Consider the following 16,949-nt stretch of genomic DNA (forward strand, 5'->3'; position numbering starts at 1 on the left):
TTTTGTTTTCTTACTAATAATTTATACTACTTGACAAATTCTAGTTACCTCATATCTAGGGCAGTAATAATGTTGATTAGGATGTTGATTTGATGTGTATATACCAATAGTAAATACGTATAGAAGCTGGGTATGATACGGGTACATATACCCTAGATATACGTATAGAAATCTTGAGGAAACGGAACGAGAATTCAAATATAGCTATCTTTTGTGAATATACTTATATTGTTTTATGTATTTAAGTCCTTAAAAAGTGATTAAATACATTATATATACGATACATGTATAAGCATTATAGATTATAAGTATATATATCAAAGAATATTACGTATAGTTATCGTTTTGAAAACTTAAGTTAGTAGTTTCAAAATATACTTATAACTCATTGTCATTAGTACACAATGAGATGTTAAACCATCCTTAGATCATGTTAAATATAAATAAATACACATATATACACAAACGTATAATTATCGTATGTTATATAGTTCGTGATATCATCGGTCATATTGGACGGTCAAACGTTGTGTAAAACTCTTTTCAAAAACACAAGTCTCAACAATTTGGATTGCTTATCATGTTGGTATGGTTTAATTTATGTAAATATTAATCTTATAAGTATAATTTGGTCGGAAAATTCCGGGTCATTACAGTTGATACCAAAATTTGTCGTTTGTGTCTCCAAAATTTGTGCCTAAACTTAATAAACCGTTAGCTAAGTTAAGTCATCTGGTAGAAGTCGAAATAGCGGATGGCAAGACGGTGCTAGTGGTTGATGTGTATAAAAATTGTGATGTTGTGTTTGGTGCCGAAAACTTTAAAATTGATCTCATCCCGATGACTTTGGGTGATTTTAATATTGTTGTTGGTATGGATTGGCTCGATCGTTATAGAGCCGATATTGCATGCCATGATAAATTCATTCGTGTGAAGACCCCAGGTGGGGGAGAGTTAATTATTCATGGTGATAAGCGAAGAAGACTTGTGCCGATATGCACTTATGCACGGGCACGTCATTTCCTTGTTAGTGGTGGCATAGCTTTTCTTGCCCATGTAGTTGATACTCGTGATGAGCCACCACCCATTCGTGAAATTCCGGTGGTTAACGAATTTGAAGACGTTTTTCTGGATGAGTTACCGGGCGTTCCGGCGGAAAGACAAGTTGAATTTCGCATTGAGTTGGTTTCGGGGGATACCCCATTGCTAAAACTCCATATCGTTTAACACCGACAGAAATGCAAGAGTTGTTAAATCAAACCCAAGAGTTGCTTGAAAAGGGTTTTATTCGACCGAGTTCCTCGCCATGGGGTGCTCCGGTTTTATTTGTGAAGAAGAAGGATGGTAGTACGCGGATGTGCATCGACTATCCGGAGTTGAACAAAGTGACGATCAAAAATCGTTATCCATTACCTCGGATTGACGATTTGTTTGACCAACACCAAGGTGCAACGTATTTTCTAAGAATGACTTACGGTCCGGCTATCACCAAGTGCGGGTCCGTGAGGAGGATATAGAGAAAACGGCTTTTCGAACTCGTTACGGGCATTTTGAGTTTGTAGTTATGCGTTTTGGTCTCACGAATGCACCGGTGGCATTCATGGATCTAATGAACCGAGTGTGCCAACCTATGTTGGACAAGTCGGTAATCGTGTTCATTGACGACATACTTGTTTATTCTAAGAGTATGAAGGAACATGAACACCATTTGCGTGTAGTGTTGAAGACGTTGCGGAAGGAGATGTTGTATGCTAAATTCTCCAAATGTGAATTTTGGCTAAGGGAAGTTCAATTCCTTGGCCACATTGTGAACAAAGATGGTATTCAAGTAGATCCGGGGAAGATAGAGACGGTGAAGAGTTGGGGACGACCTACTACGCCTACGGAAATCCGAAGTTTTCTCGGATTGGCCGATTATTATCGTCGGTTTATCCAAGACTTTTCTAAGATTGCTTCTCCATTGACGAAGTTGACGAGGAAGAACACGAGATTTAATTGGGAGAACGAGCAAGAAATTGCTTTTCAATTGTTAAAAGAGAAATTGCGTCAAGCTCCGGTGTTAGTGTTGCCGGAAGGGGTAGAAGACATGACAGTTTATTGTGATGCTTCTTTAAATGGTCTCGGGTGTGTTCTAATGCAAAGGGGTAAAGTCATCGCTTACGCCTCTCGACAATTAAAGGAACACGAAAAGAGATACCCGACTCATGATCTTGAATTGGCGGCGGTGGTACATGCATTGAAAATCTGGCACCACTACTTGTATGGTGTCAAGTGTACGATTTATTCAGATCATAAGAGTTTGAAACATCTCTTTGATCAACGAGATTTGAATTATCGTCAACGTAGGTGGATGGATGTGGTAAAGGATTATGATTGTGAAATACTTTATCATCCGGGGAAGGCGAACGTGGTCGCGGATGCGCTAAGTCGAAAGAGTCAACATCCGGCAATATGAGTAGAATCGTTACGCATGATCATTACTAACGATTTCCTTGTAAAGCTTGGTGAGATTCAAATAGAAGTGTATTAACTGCAACTAAAGTTTTAAAATCGACAAACCGGTCATTAAACGGTAAAAACCCCCCTTGTTCACAACAAGCATAAGGAACGAATCGTGGGGCAAACGGAGTTCATTACTTTAGGCCCGCATGGTTTGTTATCTTTTCAAGGAAGAGTGTGGGTGCCTAAGATGGGTGATTACCGACGGGTGCTACTTGATGAAGCACATAAGTCAAAGTATTCCATTCATCCGGGCGCAACGAAAATGTACCTTGATTTAAAGAAGGAGTATTGGTGGCCGGGCATGAACCGTGATGTTGTTAAGTATGTTGAACAATGCGTCACATGTTTGCAAGTTAAAGCCGAACACCAAAAGCCGTACGGTAAGTTACAACCATTGGAAGTCCCGAAGTGAAAATGGGAGCACATTACCATGGACTTCATTACAAAGTTACCAAAGATGGCGAGAACCCAATATGATACGATTTGGGTGATAGTCGATAGATTGACGAAGAGTGCTTTGTTTCTTCCCATTCGGGAAATGATATCGTCGGAGACTTTGTCTAAGTTGTTTATCAGGGAGGTGATATCGAGACATGGGGTTCCTATATCTATTGTTTCGGATCGAGATACTCGTTTCACGTCTCGGTTTTGGAATAAGTTTCATGAAGATATGGGTACTCAATTGAAAATGAGCACGGCGTATCATCCTCAAACGGACGGTCAAACCGAGTGTATGAACCAAACGTTGGAGGATATGTTAAGGGCATATATTATTGATTTTGGTGGAAGTTGGGACGAGCACTTACCATTGGTGGAATTCTCGTACAATAATAGTTACCACACTAGTATTGGAATGCTACCTTATGAGATGCTTTATGGGCGTAGGTGTCGAACTCCTATTTGTTGGGGTGAAGTGGGGCAACGAGAAATCGGGAGTATCGATTTGGTCCAAGAGATGAATAGTAAGATTGAGATGATTCGGGCTCGACTTAAGGCGGCACAAGATAGACAAAAATCTTATGCCGATAAAGGTAGACGAACGATTGAATTTCAAGAAGGTAGTATGGTGATGCTTAAGGTATCGCCATGGAAGGGTGTTATTCGGTTTCGAAAGCGAGGAAAGTTAGCTCCTCGGTTTATTAGTCCTTTCAAGGTTTTGGCACGCGTTGGTGAGGTTGCTTATAGACTAGAGTTACCCGAAGAGCTTGCGGGGATCCATAACACGTTTCATGTTTCCCATGTCCGTAGGTGTCTTACGGATGACTCGACTTGGGTGTCGTTAGATGAGATTGCGTTGAACAACAAAATAGAGTATGTTGAAGAGCCGATTACAATTCTTGATGAGAAGGTTAAGATGTTGCGAAACAAGGAAGTTAGAACTTTCAAAGTGTAATGGCGACATCGAAAGGGTTCCGAATTTACGTGGGAATCCGAAGAGTTTGTTTTGGTCTATCTTCCAGCTTGTCATGCGACTTGGATCGCGAGGACGCGCTCCGATTCAAGTGGGGGAGAGTTGTAACATCCCGTTTTCTCCCTACATGTCTTAAGGTATATACTTAACTGTTAGCACGTCTATATTTCGTTGTTATGTGATTAATAAATTTAAATGGTAATTTGATGTGTATGCGTTATGTATATATATAAATATACGTAACGCATGAGAACGTATATGTGCATAAGTATATACGCGGTTAGGAGTGTAGTAAGTCTTGTAAGACTATTTGGTGAAGGCTAGGGAATATAGGAAGCGGTAATGGAATGTACAAGTCGAATAAATCGGTGATGGAGTTTAAGTTGTTGAAATGACCAGCCGCAGGCCTTTGCCGCGCCGCAGAAGTCCATGTCGCGCCGCGACGTTGGACACAAAACAAAGTCAGGAGGCTCGATATTCAGATCAAAAATCACTTACAATGTCGCACCGCGACACTAGGCGCAAACCAATGTCAGGAGGAAATCAAAACATCTCAAGAATTAAGTGAAACACCGCGCCGCGACAAAACAGGATCGCGCCGCGACCATCTGTGCAGTCTGGTTCCGAATTTAGTTTTTAAAAGGTGTAGTTCGAGGGTAATTTGGTCTTTTCGCGTGTAGATCTGATTGGAGCATTTAATCTCCACTACTTATCCATATTATTCATTTCTTTTCCATTTTCTTCTCCATTTACTCTCAAAACATAAAACCCACTTAGATTAAAAGTGAGATTTGAGAGTGAAGAATTTAGAGTTGATCTTTGGAGCAAGAATTAAAGTTGTTCTCCTCGTTCTTAGCTACGAGAGGATAGTGTTGGTAAGTATTAACTCCGTATTTTGAGTTTTAGTTAATTTATGACTAGGGTTTGGCCATTTGGGACTTGTAAGACCCATTTAGGGATTTAATGGGTGGATTTGGGTAAATTTGATGTAAGAAAACCCAAATGGTGTTAACCTAGGGTTTGTTCATGTAATTGGGGTTTTGTAAGTGTTAAATTGAGTTGCTAGTCATTAACACACTTGTAAATGATGAAAGCATGTTAAGGAGATTAAGTTTGACCAAGTTTGTGGGTATAAGTGTTAAAATGGGTCAAATGAGTCATGGTTGACCAATTGGGTGAAATGGGTATGAAATACCCTAAGTTTGTGTTAATTGGTGATAGTAGGTTCTAATCACTAGCTTTTAGTGATTTATGACGAGTCATGGTTATTAATGGGTGGTTTGGTGGGTATGAGTCATTTAATGCGGTTAGGACATTAAATGCTCAAGAGTGAGTAAGGTGGTTAATTCCACTTGTTGTGTATTGAATATGTACTTATGTATTAGGTACCTTGCTTGAAGCAATCGGGAGTAATAAATCACCACCGACGTGATAAGGTGAGTGGAATAATTATATGCGTGCATATACGATGTATTTATTTGTGTGGTATGAGTCGTGAAGTGTCGATGTGTTAAGACACCACTTCTCACGTGGCGAGTGAAGTGTCGACGTGTTAAGATACCACTCGAGAGTGAAGCATCGACGTGTTAAGATGCCACTCCGAGAGATGTAACGAGTGAAGTGTCGATGTGTTAAGACACCACTCGGGGTGAAGTGTCGACGTGTTAAGGCACCACCTGTGGTGAAGTATCGACGTGTTAAGATGCCATCCGTGGGGTTAGTGTATGACGTGTTAAGTGCACTAATGGTTGTTATGAACTCCGACGGTATTTTAACTACCGTTCCCTCGTTCGATTGGTTAACCATGGTTGTGCGTTATATTGTTGCATATTACATTACTCGAGTTATATGCTAACGTTATGCTAGCTTGTGTGGTTGGAAGTTTTGTTATTATACTTGTGATGGTATGATTATTTATATTGCTAGCATGTATGTGGTAAATGCGTAAGTGATTGCAAGTAAGTAGGTTGTGTATGTATTCGTATAATTGTTGCACTCACTAAGCATTAGCTTACCCCTCTCGTTGTTTATCTTTTTAGATGCAGGTGCGGATAGGGGAAAAGGGGTTGCTGGGCACTAGGTGTCCCTTGGTGATGCTTGCTGAAGCTTTTGAAGTTGGCCTAGTGTTTTGGGTAGTTTAGCCCCAAACCATGCTCGAGGTGTTGTTTGGATTAAAACTATCATTTGTGAATGGGTCAAACTTGTATTACATTTGTTAAGGGCCTTCGTGCCATTTGTAAACATTTAATTGTGATATCGTTTAAATGGAATCCCAAAAATACGTTTCATTCATCCGAATGAGGGTTCATCAAACCCGTATGGCCACACAACATAAGTTCTCGCTTACACCCTACAAGTGTAACTAATGATAATTGGACTTGAGGATTTCTGTTCTAACTCGTACGTAGAATGTTTATTTTCGTACTTGTGTTCACTTTGTAAATCGAAACGTTTATGTTTTCTCATCCCAAGTATAAGTATAAAAGAGTAAAAGTGGGACTATGATCTCACCTTGAGTGCACGAATGTAAATGTACTTCACAAAGTAAACGTGTGCGAGAATGAATGCTAGTCTCGACCTAAACAATAGGTTGTATCAATATCGGTAAAGTATAATGTCGGTCAAAGTGTTCAATTAGTCATATGGCTCGTTACGACTCGATTAATATAGCTTGTGAGTCAATTTGTCAAGTTTCATGCATGATATAAGTATAAACGCAAGTTAGAACGATTGCATAAGTGTTTGGTTAAGTTTGACTAAAAGTCATACTTGGTCAAAGTCAAAGTGAAAGTCAACGGGGTCTGGTCGGGTTTCCGACCATTACATATAAAAACGTAGTCATATATAAGCATGTTGGCAAAATTTCATGTTAAACGGAGTTGCGAGTAAGCGGGAACAAAAATTGAAAAATCAAAAAAAATTTGGGACAGAAATATTCTCGCTATAGCGAGATTTTGTACACACCATGGCTCGCTATAGCGAGGCCCCTGGTTTCAGGTGCTGTTGCTGAATTTTCAAGTGCACGAACCAAGCTTCTTTCAAACACAACTAATGAACCGTAAACATTCAAAACATGTATCTTATATCGTTGGAAAGGTAATTTAATGAGGAATATAACTAAACACATTTCATCAAACAAAAAGTTCATTTTCAATAACGGAATTCTCGTCGAATGATCTTTTAAAGCTCATTATTAAAGTTTCAAGTTCATAAAATGCATAAGATGATTCGGGAACTTAATACACACATATAATACACCGTTTCGTAGGTAATTACGTATACAATACTACTAAACACTTACAAACAACATTGCAAGACTTTTAATGTATCAAAAATCACATTAAAGGCTAACAATCATAAAATCCTTAATCATGTTAATGAGGCTTTTTCAAGTCAACTTACATACCAAATTGAAGCTAGTGATGCTAGTAACACATTTAATACATGCACTTTTAACATCTAACAATATATGATCAACCAAATCTCAAGATTTATCAAGCCACTTTTCAACTTTAAGCTAGTTACATCAAAATGACAAGAACAAGCATATAATCACATAATCATGTTAGACTTGAGCCATAGACACTAAATAACACACTTTTAAGTTTTAAAGATCAAGAACAAGAAATTTAGTGTTTTTAGAAAGTTACCCAAATGAGTTGAAGTTGGTATGGATTCGAAGAGGAAGATGCAAGGATTCCAAATATGTAATTTGTTTTGAAGAACGCTTACTAGATCGAATTTAGATGATAAATTTGTGTTTGAGGGTTTGAGAGCATAAAGTGGAAGTATTAGGAGAAAGAGAAGGTGATGAATGAATGGAGGAGAAAGGATTTGACTAGTTGACCTAGTCAAATCTTTGGTCTCTTGGAAATTCTAGTCCCTCGAGTTTAGAAGCGGGTGCGTGAATTATCTAAACGATATATTTTAAAAACGCAAATTAACGGGTGATGTTATATTTAAATAACGGACTTTAAATTAAGTAAACGGAAAGTAAACGGAAAAAGGCGGGTCATTACATTACCTACTCCTTAAAATAAATTTCGTCCCGAAATTTAGGTAGATGTAGTAGGTGTTGCTTCCTTCTCGGGATCTTGCGTTGCCAACTCTACGAATAAATGAGGATACTTTCTTTGCATTTGATCTTGTCTTTCCCAAGTAAACTCGGGTCCCCTTTTGGCATTCGAACGAACTTTGACAATAGGGATTTTGCTTTGCTTTAGCGTTTTAACGGAGTGGTCCACAATCTCAGCCGGTTCTTCCACGAAATGAAGTTTATCATCAATAGTAAGCTCCTTGAGAGGGATGACGAGTTCGGGTTCTGTAAAACACTTCTTCAAATTTGATACATGGAAAGTTGGATGAACGGAGCTCAATTGAGTTGGAAGATCTAAACGGTAAGCAACAGTTCCAATACGCTCCAAGATTTCGAAAGGACCAATATATCGCAGATTTAGTTTCCCACGTTTTTCGAAACGGATTACACCCTTCCAAGGTGCGACTTTTAACATTACACGATCACCCACTTGGAATTTAAGATCCTTACGTCTAATGTCGATACAGCTCTTTTGACGACTACGGGCCATCCTGAGCGTATCTCGGATTTGAACTATCTTCTCGGTCGTTTCATGAATGAGTTCGGGTCCGGTGATTTGTTTTTCGCCTACTTCGGCCGAACAAAGAGGAGAACGACATTTTCGGCCATATAATGCTTTGAATGGTGCGGCTTTAATACTCGCGTGATAACTATTGTTGTAGGAGAATTTGGCGAGAGGGAAATGCTTTTCTCAAGCTTTTCCGAAATCGATAACGCAAGCTCGTAGCATGTCTTCCAAGGTTTGAATTGTTCGTTCGCTTTGTCCGTTGGTTTGCGAATGGTATGTGGTGCTCATATCTAGACATGTTCCCAACGCTTCATGTAAGGTACGCCAAAATCTAGAAACAAAACGGCCATCTCGGTCAGAAATAATCGATAAGGGTATACCATGATGGGATATGATCTCTTTAATGTAAAGTTGTGCAAGTTTTTCCATTTTTTCGGTTTCCTTCATAGCTAGGAAGTGGGCGGATTTGGTGAGACGGTCAACAATAACCCAAATGGTGTCATAACCGCCTATTGTCTTGGATAGTTTCGTGATAAAATCCATCGTTATTCTTTCCCACTTCCATGGCGGGATTTCGGGTTGTTAAAGTAATCCGGATGGTCATTGGTGTTCGGCCTTGACTTTGGAGCAAGTTAAACACTTTCCAACATAAGTAGCGACGTTCTTTTTAATGTTCGGCTACCAATATTGTTCTTTAAGATCGTGGTACATATTGCCGGCACCGGGGTGAATTGAATACCTTGACTTACGGGCTTCGTCTAGAATAAGGCTTCGTAAATCCCCATAACTAGGCACCCAAATTCTTCCGGCGAAATATCGGAGTCCGGTCTCCTTAACTTCGAATCGAGAGGCGAGGAAGTTCAAGCGTTCGAGAGAAATATTTTCATCCTTGAGAGTCTCATATTGGGCTACACAAATTTGATTATTGAGATTTGTGTGGATGGTGATGTTTAAATCTCGGACACAAAGTAGCACCATTCTTTCCTTTCGACTTAAGGCATCAGCTACTACATTTGCCTTCCCAGGGTGATAACGAAGCTTGCAATCGTAATCGTTCAAAGTTTCAATCCATCGTCGTTGTCTCATGTTTAGTTGCTTTTGATCGAAGATGTGTTGGAGGCTTTTGTGATCGGTGAAGATGGTACTTTTGGTTCCATAAAGGTAGTATCTCTACATTTTGAGTGCAAAGACAACAGCTCCGAGTTCGAGATAATGTGTCGTGTAGTTCTGTTCATGGATTTTCAATTGTCGGTAGGCGTAAGCAATAACCTTCTTTCGTTACATCAATACGCACCCAAAACCATGTTTCGAGGCATTACAATATACAATAAAATCATCATTGCCTTTGGGAAGTGACAAGATAGGGGCGGTGGTTAACTTTTTCTTCAAGATTTGAAACGCGGATTCTTGTTCGGTTGACCAAATGAATTTCCTTCCCTTGTGAGTTAACGCGGTTAGAGGACGTGCAACCAAAGAGAAATTTTTGATGAACCTACGATAATACCCGGCGAGGCCTAAGAATTATTGAATGTGAGTAGGAGTGGTAGGTGTTTCCCATTTGCTAATGGCTTCGATTTTTGCGGGATCGACCTTAATACCTTGATCGCTTACGAAGTGACCAAGAAATTGAAATTCCTTCACCAAAATTCACACTTGGAGAATTTGTCATAGAGTCGTTCTTGTTGCAAGAGTTCAAGCACGAATCGGAGGTGTTGTTCGTGTTCTTCTTCACTTTTAGAATAGACCAAGATATCATCGATGAATACAATAACGAACTTGTTGAGATACGGTTTGCACACGCGGTTCATAAGATCCATGAACACCGCCGGTGCATAAGTTAGACCAAAAGGCATGACAAGGAATTCGTAACTACTATAGCGAGTCCAGAAAGTGGTTTTGGAGACATCTTCCCCCTTAACCCTTAGTTGATGATAACCCGAGCGGGGATCGATTTTTGAATATACACAAGATCCTTGTAGTTGATCAAAGAGGTCGTCGATGCGTAGAAGAGGATATCGGTTCTTAACCGTCAATTTGTTTAGTTCACAATAATCGATGAACATTCGTAGGGATCCATCTTTATTTTTAACGAATAAAATTGGAGCGCCCCATGGTGAATTGCTAGGTTGGATAAAACCACGTTCAAGTAGTTCTTGAATTTGATTTTGCAATTCTTGCATTTTGGATGGATCAAGCCTATATGGTGCATGTGCTACGGGTGCGGCTCCTGGAATAAGGACGATTTGGAATTCAACCGGTCGATGAGGTAGAAGACCCGGCAATTCATCGGGAAAAACATCGAAAAAGTCACTAACAATTGGCACATCATTGATATGCTTCTCATCAGTCCCGACTTTCTTAACGTGGGCTAGAATCGCGAAACAACCTTTACGAAGATATTTTTCAACTTTTAAGCACGAGACGAGGTTGAGTCCGGTGCAACTCTTATCGCCATAGACAATTAAGGGTTCACCATTCTCGATAGAAATTTGAATCGCTTTAAGATCACAAAGGATGTGAGATTTCATTTTGGCTAACCAATCCATACCAATTATTACGTCGAAGCTCCTTAGTTCTATAGGTATCAAGTCAATTTCAAACTCTTTACCCATTAAGTTTAACGTACACCCCCGATAAAATTTGTCGGCACTCAATAGTTTCATGTTGGCCACTTCAATGGTATAAGTAGTATCTAGTGGGAGTGGTGGAGTGCAAAAAGAATGAGTCAAATCTTGGATACAAAACTCTTATCGGCACCTGAATCGAATAAACAAGAGACATAAGAATTGTTGAGAAGAAACGTACCCGTGACTAGTTCATTGTCATCTCGGGCTTCCTCGGTGTTAATGTTGAAAGCTCAGCCACGTGCATTGGGGTTAGCTTTCTTCTTTGGTCATGCGTTCTTATAATGACCCGGTTGACCACATTCATAACAAACACCCGGTCTTGGTGCATTGGGCCCCCTTTGAGCGACGGGAGCGGTATTTCTACAATCGTAGGCCACATGGCCACTTCTTTGACACTTAATGCAAAATGGCTTCCCACATTCACCCAAATGATGTTTGTGGCACTTGTTGTAATACGGAAAATTTCCGACATAACCTTTCTTCCCGTCTGAAGTGAAAGGCTTTTTAGTGAAGTTGTTGTTGTTGTAGTTGCTTGATGAAGTGGCTTCCCATTTTCTTTTGTTTCCACCCGATTTATCCTCGGCCTTAGGTGCCGGCACTACGATTTCATCCACCGTTTGAATCAATTGACGGGCCATCTTTAAAACCTCTTGTATGTTAGCGAGTTTGGATGACATTACCCCGTGTTTGATGCTCTTAGGAAGGCCATCCATGTATAGTTCAACTCTTAGGGACTCGGGAGTCACGAGAGCCAGACACATTAAGGCTAGCTCGGCAAACCGTTGATTATAAGCTTTGAGGTCATTTTCGACCGCTTTTAAACTTCTTAGCTCGCTTTCGAGCCTTCAATTCTTTTCGCGCGGGAAGTATTCGGTGATCATCTTTTCTTTTAATTCGGCCCAAGAGATAGCGTGGGCTTCATCGGTACCCACCGATTGTACATACGTATTCTACTATGTGAGAGCGATACTGGCAAAAGTGTGGGTGGAATATTTGACCTTGTCTTGGTCCCGGCAACCGCTTATGCTAAAAACGGCTTCCGTTTGCTCAAACCATCGGGTGAGAGCAACCGGTCCTCCGGTCCCATCGAAAGTGTGAGGTTTGCACCCCATGAAAGCTTTGTAGGAGCATCCCTCGTTTGAATTACCGGCTCCATTGTTGTTGTTGTTGTTGTTGTTGTTGTTGTTGTGGTTGTTGTTATTATTATTGTTGTTGGAGGAGTGACCGGCCATGGCCGCATCTATGGCGGTGGCTATCATTCGTTGAAGAGCTTGTTCGGGAGTTTCATTACGTGGACCTCGGCGTGGAGGCATTGTTCCTTCAAGACACAAGAATATCGTTGATTAGTATTCTCAATAATACTAATCGTGATATGGAATAAAGATAGAGAGAAATTTCCCTTGACTCTCCCTAAATTCTTTATGTTATAATGTCAGAACGTCCAAATGAGTCACCGTAATATAATCCCGACAATTACATTACTCTAATTCATATGTGCATTCGACATTACCTCATAAGGTCAAGATGGCATGTCAATCAAATTAAACAACGTGAGATTAAGATGAAATAGGAGTTAGATACTAATAGAAGAGTTCAAATATAAATGCCCAAGTAGTCAAGCAAGTCCTACTTCAAGTCTATATGCCGATTGTAGTCTAGACTCACCAATGTACCCTATGACTCGGGGTTGACACTAATGAACTCTAAATTCCTACAACCAACGCTCTAATACCATCTGTAGCAACCCGACAAAATCGTCATTGACGGCGCCTTCTACTTAGGTCCCGTTACGTGGTCATAAGTCTTTAAAACAACGTTTGACCAAAATATGTCGCATTCATTTCAAATGTAAGGATGTTTCAAGGTTTACAAAAGTAGTTCAACGACTAGTTACATTGCAACGTTTAAAGTACAAATGAAACCTATGTGACACAATTTAAAGTAAGTCAAAAGACGCTCCATATATGCATGTATACTCGACATCCAAGCAAGTATCAAAAAGTAGAGTGCAGAAGCATGTATCACTTAGCATTCAAGGACCTGAGAAAAACATAGAAAATCTGTCAACGAAAACATTGGGGAAATCATAAGTTTAGTAAGTATATTGTATTGAACCACAAGATTTAGTATAAAGTGATTATCCAAATCGTTTACATTCTAAAAGTTGTTGTTTGTATCACGAGCACCCAATTATTAAGACTTAACTGAATAGTACCTCTGCATCATAGTGTTAGAACCTACACTATATCCTAAAAATACGTTTCATTCATTCGAATGAGGGTTCGTCAAAACCTTATGGCCATACAACATAAGTTCTCGCTTACACCCTATAAGTGTAACTAATGATAATTGGACTTGAGGATTTCTGTTCTAACTCATACGTAGAATGTTTGTTTTCGTACTTATGTTCACTTTGTAAAACGAAACGTTTATGTTTTCTCATCCCAAGTATAAGTATAAAAGAGTAAAAGTGGGACTATGATCTCACCTTGAGTGCTCGAATGTAAATGTACTTCACAAAGTAAACGTGTGCAAGAATGAATGCTAGTCTCGACCTAAACAATAGGTTGTATCAATATCGGTAAAGTATAAAGTCAGTCAAAGTGTTCAATTAGTCATATGGCTCGTTACGACTCGATTAATATAGCATGTGGGTCAATTTGTCAAGTTTCATGCAAGATATAAGTATAAACGCAAGTTAGAACGATTGCATAAGTGTTTGGTTAAGTTTGACTAAAAGTCAAACTTGGTCAAAGTCAAAGTCAACGGGGTCAGGTCGGGTCGGGTTTCCGACCATTACACATAAAAACGTAGTCATATATAAGCATGTTGGCAAAATTTCATACTAAACGGAGTTGCGAGTAAGCGGGAACAAAAATTGAAAAATTAAAAAAATTGGGACAGTAATATTCTCACTACAGCGAGATTTTGTGCACACAGCGAGGCCCCTGATTTCAGGTGCTGTTGCTGAATTTTCAAGTGCACGAACCAAGCTTCTTTCAAACACAACTAATGAACCGTAAACATTCAAAACACGTATCTTATATCATTGGAAAGGTAATTTAACGAGGAATATAACTAAACACATTTCATCAAACAAAAACATCATTTTCGATAACCGAATTCTCATCGAATGATCATTTAAAGCTCATTATCAAAGTTTCAAGTTCATAAAATGCATAAGATGATTCAGGAACTTAATACACACATATAATACGACGTTTCGTAGGTAATTACACATACAATACTACTAAATACTTACAAACAATATTGCAAGACTTTTAATGCATCAAAAATCACATTAAAGGCTACCAAACCGTAACTAACAATCATAAAATCCTTAATCATGTTAATGAGGCTTTTCCAAGTCAACTTACATACCAAATTAAAGATAGTGATGCTAGTAACACATTTAATACATGTACTTTTAACATTGAACAACATATGATCAACCAAATCTCAAGATTAATCAAGCCACTTTTCAAGTTTAAGCTAGTTACATCAAAATGACAAGAACAAGCATATAAATCACATAATCATGTTAGACTTGAGCCATAGACACTAATTAACACACTTTTAAGTTTTAAAGATCAAGAACAAGAAATTTAGTGTTTTTAGAAAGTTACCCAAATGAGATGAAGTTGGTATGGATTTGAAGAGGAAGATGCAAGGATTCCAAATATGTAATTTGTTTTGAAGAACGCTTACTAGATCGAATTTAGATGATGAATTTGTGTTTGAAGGTTTGAGAGCATAAAGTGGAAGTATTAGGAGAAAGAGGAGGTGATGAATGAATGGAGGAGAAAGGGTTTGACTAGTTAACCTAGTCAAATCTTTGGTCTCTTGGCAATTCTAGTCCCTCAAGTTTAGAAGCGGGTGCGTGAATTGTCTAAATGAAATATTTTAAAAACGCAAATTAACGGGTGATTTTATAATTAAATAACGGACTTTAAATTAAGTAAACGGAAAGTAAACGGAAAAAGGCGGGTCATTACATTCAGGTTCCTCCTCATTCTCTTTAGGGTCGGATTCATCATCATCAGTGATACCACAAATATTCCCAAGGCCATCATAGTCGCTATCACCCTCGGGTTTCCCCTCTTCATCTTTGGGTTCTTCTTCCGAAGGTTCTTCCTCTTCCTCCTCTACCATTACCTCATCATCCGATTCCTGAACGTCACTCTTGATGTCACCATCATAAGCCTCATCTTCCGAAGAGGACTCAACCTTGGGTGAGGGAGGTGGGGTAGCTGGGGTATAAGTCGGAGAAGCAGGTGGTGTGGCAGGGGTGTAAGTAGGAGATGTAGGTGGTGAAACAGATGAGAAGTTGGGCGTGCGAACTGACCTCTCGGAGTCGGATCCTTTAGTGTCAGAAATGATGATGGGGTTATGGCTCGACATCCTAAAAAAGAAATGAGATTAGAATGATTCTAAGGAAGACGTAAAGGCACGAAATAAAAATTAAAGGAAAAGCACTAGAAACTAAGACAGGAACGGTTATAGACCTAAAGATTGCTAAGGCACCATAACTAACACATAAGGCACACATATAATGCAATCCTGGTTCTCTATAATAAACTGGTTCTGATATCAATCTGTCACACCCCCTAAATGGGATGGGGGTAACTGTGACTAACCAATACCAAAACACAAGTGTAAAAGCGAGAACGACTTTAAATGAGACATTTTTTAAAAATCTAGTGTATTAAAGCAGCAGAATTAATTCGTCATTACAAATGAAAATCCAAAATGTAAGTTGTAATTTGTTTTAGATGCAATAACATAAATAGTAAATGCGGACTCAATAGCAGCATAGTCCAAGTAGCAAGTAATCTTTAGCAATCATCACCTGAGACAAAACATGCTTCAAGTGTCAACCAATATGGTTGGTGAATTCATAGGTTTATCAATAGTAACCAAGTTTTTAGACCACAAGATTTAGTTAAAAAAGTTGATATTAGTGCTGAAGTGTATGATATCGAAACTAAACAAAGTTACCCTATGACACCTTGAACTGTCAGTGTCGTTGAAATCATTAATATGTATCCATTGACCGACGGTCACCTGGATAGAGACGTCACTCTCAATAGGCCTACTCACAATAACTAAGTTTGCGTTATGCATAGTAATTAACGATATCATGACAGAATTTAGCATGAAACATAGCATGGCAGCACAGTTATAGTTAGAGTACTTGTGTCTAAAGCATAAAACAGTTTAAAAGCAAGCATGTGTCTCACCCTCAAGTTTATTAACAGTTAAGAAATAGTAAAAAGTAGGGCTATGAAGTTCACCTTAGTTAGTAGTTGAAGTTTCCACGAAAGAGAAGAATGAACGGGAGTAAACGACCGGGATCTCAACCTAGAGATATAAACTTGGTCATTAGTTTGTTCAATCTAATGAGTAAGTGTTCATAGGAGTTTTATGAGTTGTTGAAATCAATTTATGTCCACTATAATCAAGTTTAGATATTGTACAACTTACACAAACCTCGGTGCTATCAAGTAAGTCTAAAGATGACCAGATGCGGGTGTCAGGAACTTTCAGTTGGACATAGTCTACAACCTTTCATTTAATCCAAAACCTCATTCCCATAAGCACTCTACGACATCATCTCGTGATCGTAAGTAGCGGTGAGATTCGTATAAGCCATACGTTATTTGTATAATTATAGTTTCCACGTTTTAGGTGCGTATAGGAATATGGCATGTTAATGTATTATTATTATACTTTATAGTTTTATTAATTAGTATAATATAATATACTAATTAATATTAGTTGAATTATAATATTAATTTTTATGTT

Source organism: Rutidosis leptorrhynchoides, chromosome 4 (genome assembly GCF_046630445.1).
Source record: "Rutidosis leptorrhynchoides isolate AG116_Rl617_1_P2 chromosome 4, CSIRO_AGI_Rlap_v1, whole genome shotgun sequence".
NCBI classification, from domain to species: domain Eukaryota; kingdom Viridiplantae; phylum Streptophyta; class Magnoliopsida; order Asterales; family Asteraceae; genus Rutidosis; species Rutidosis leptorrhynchoides.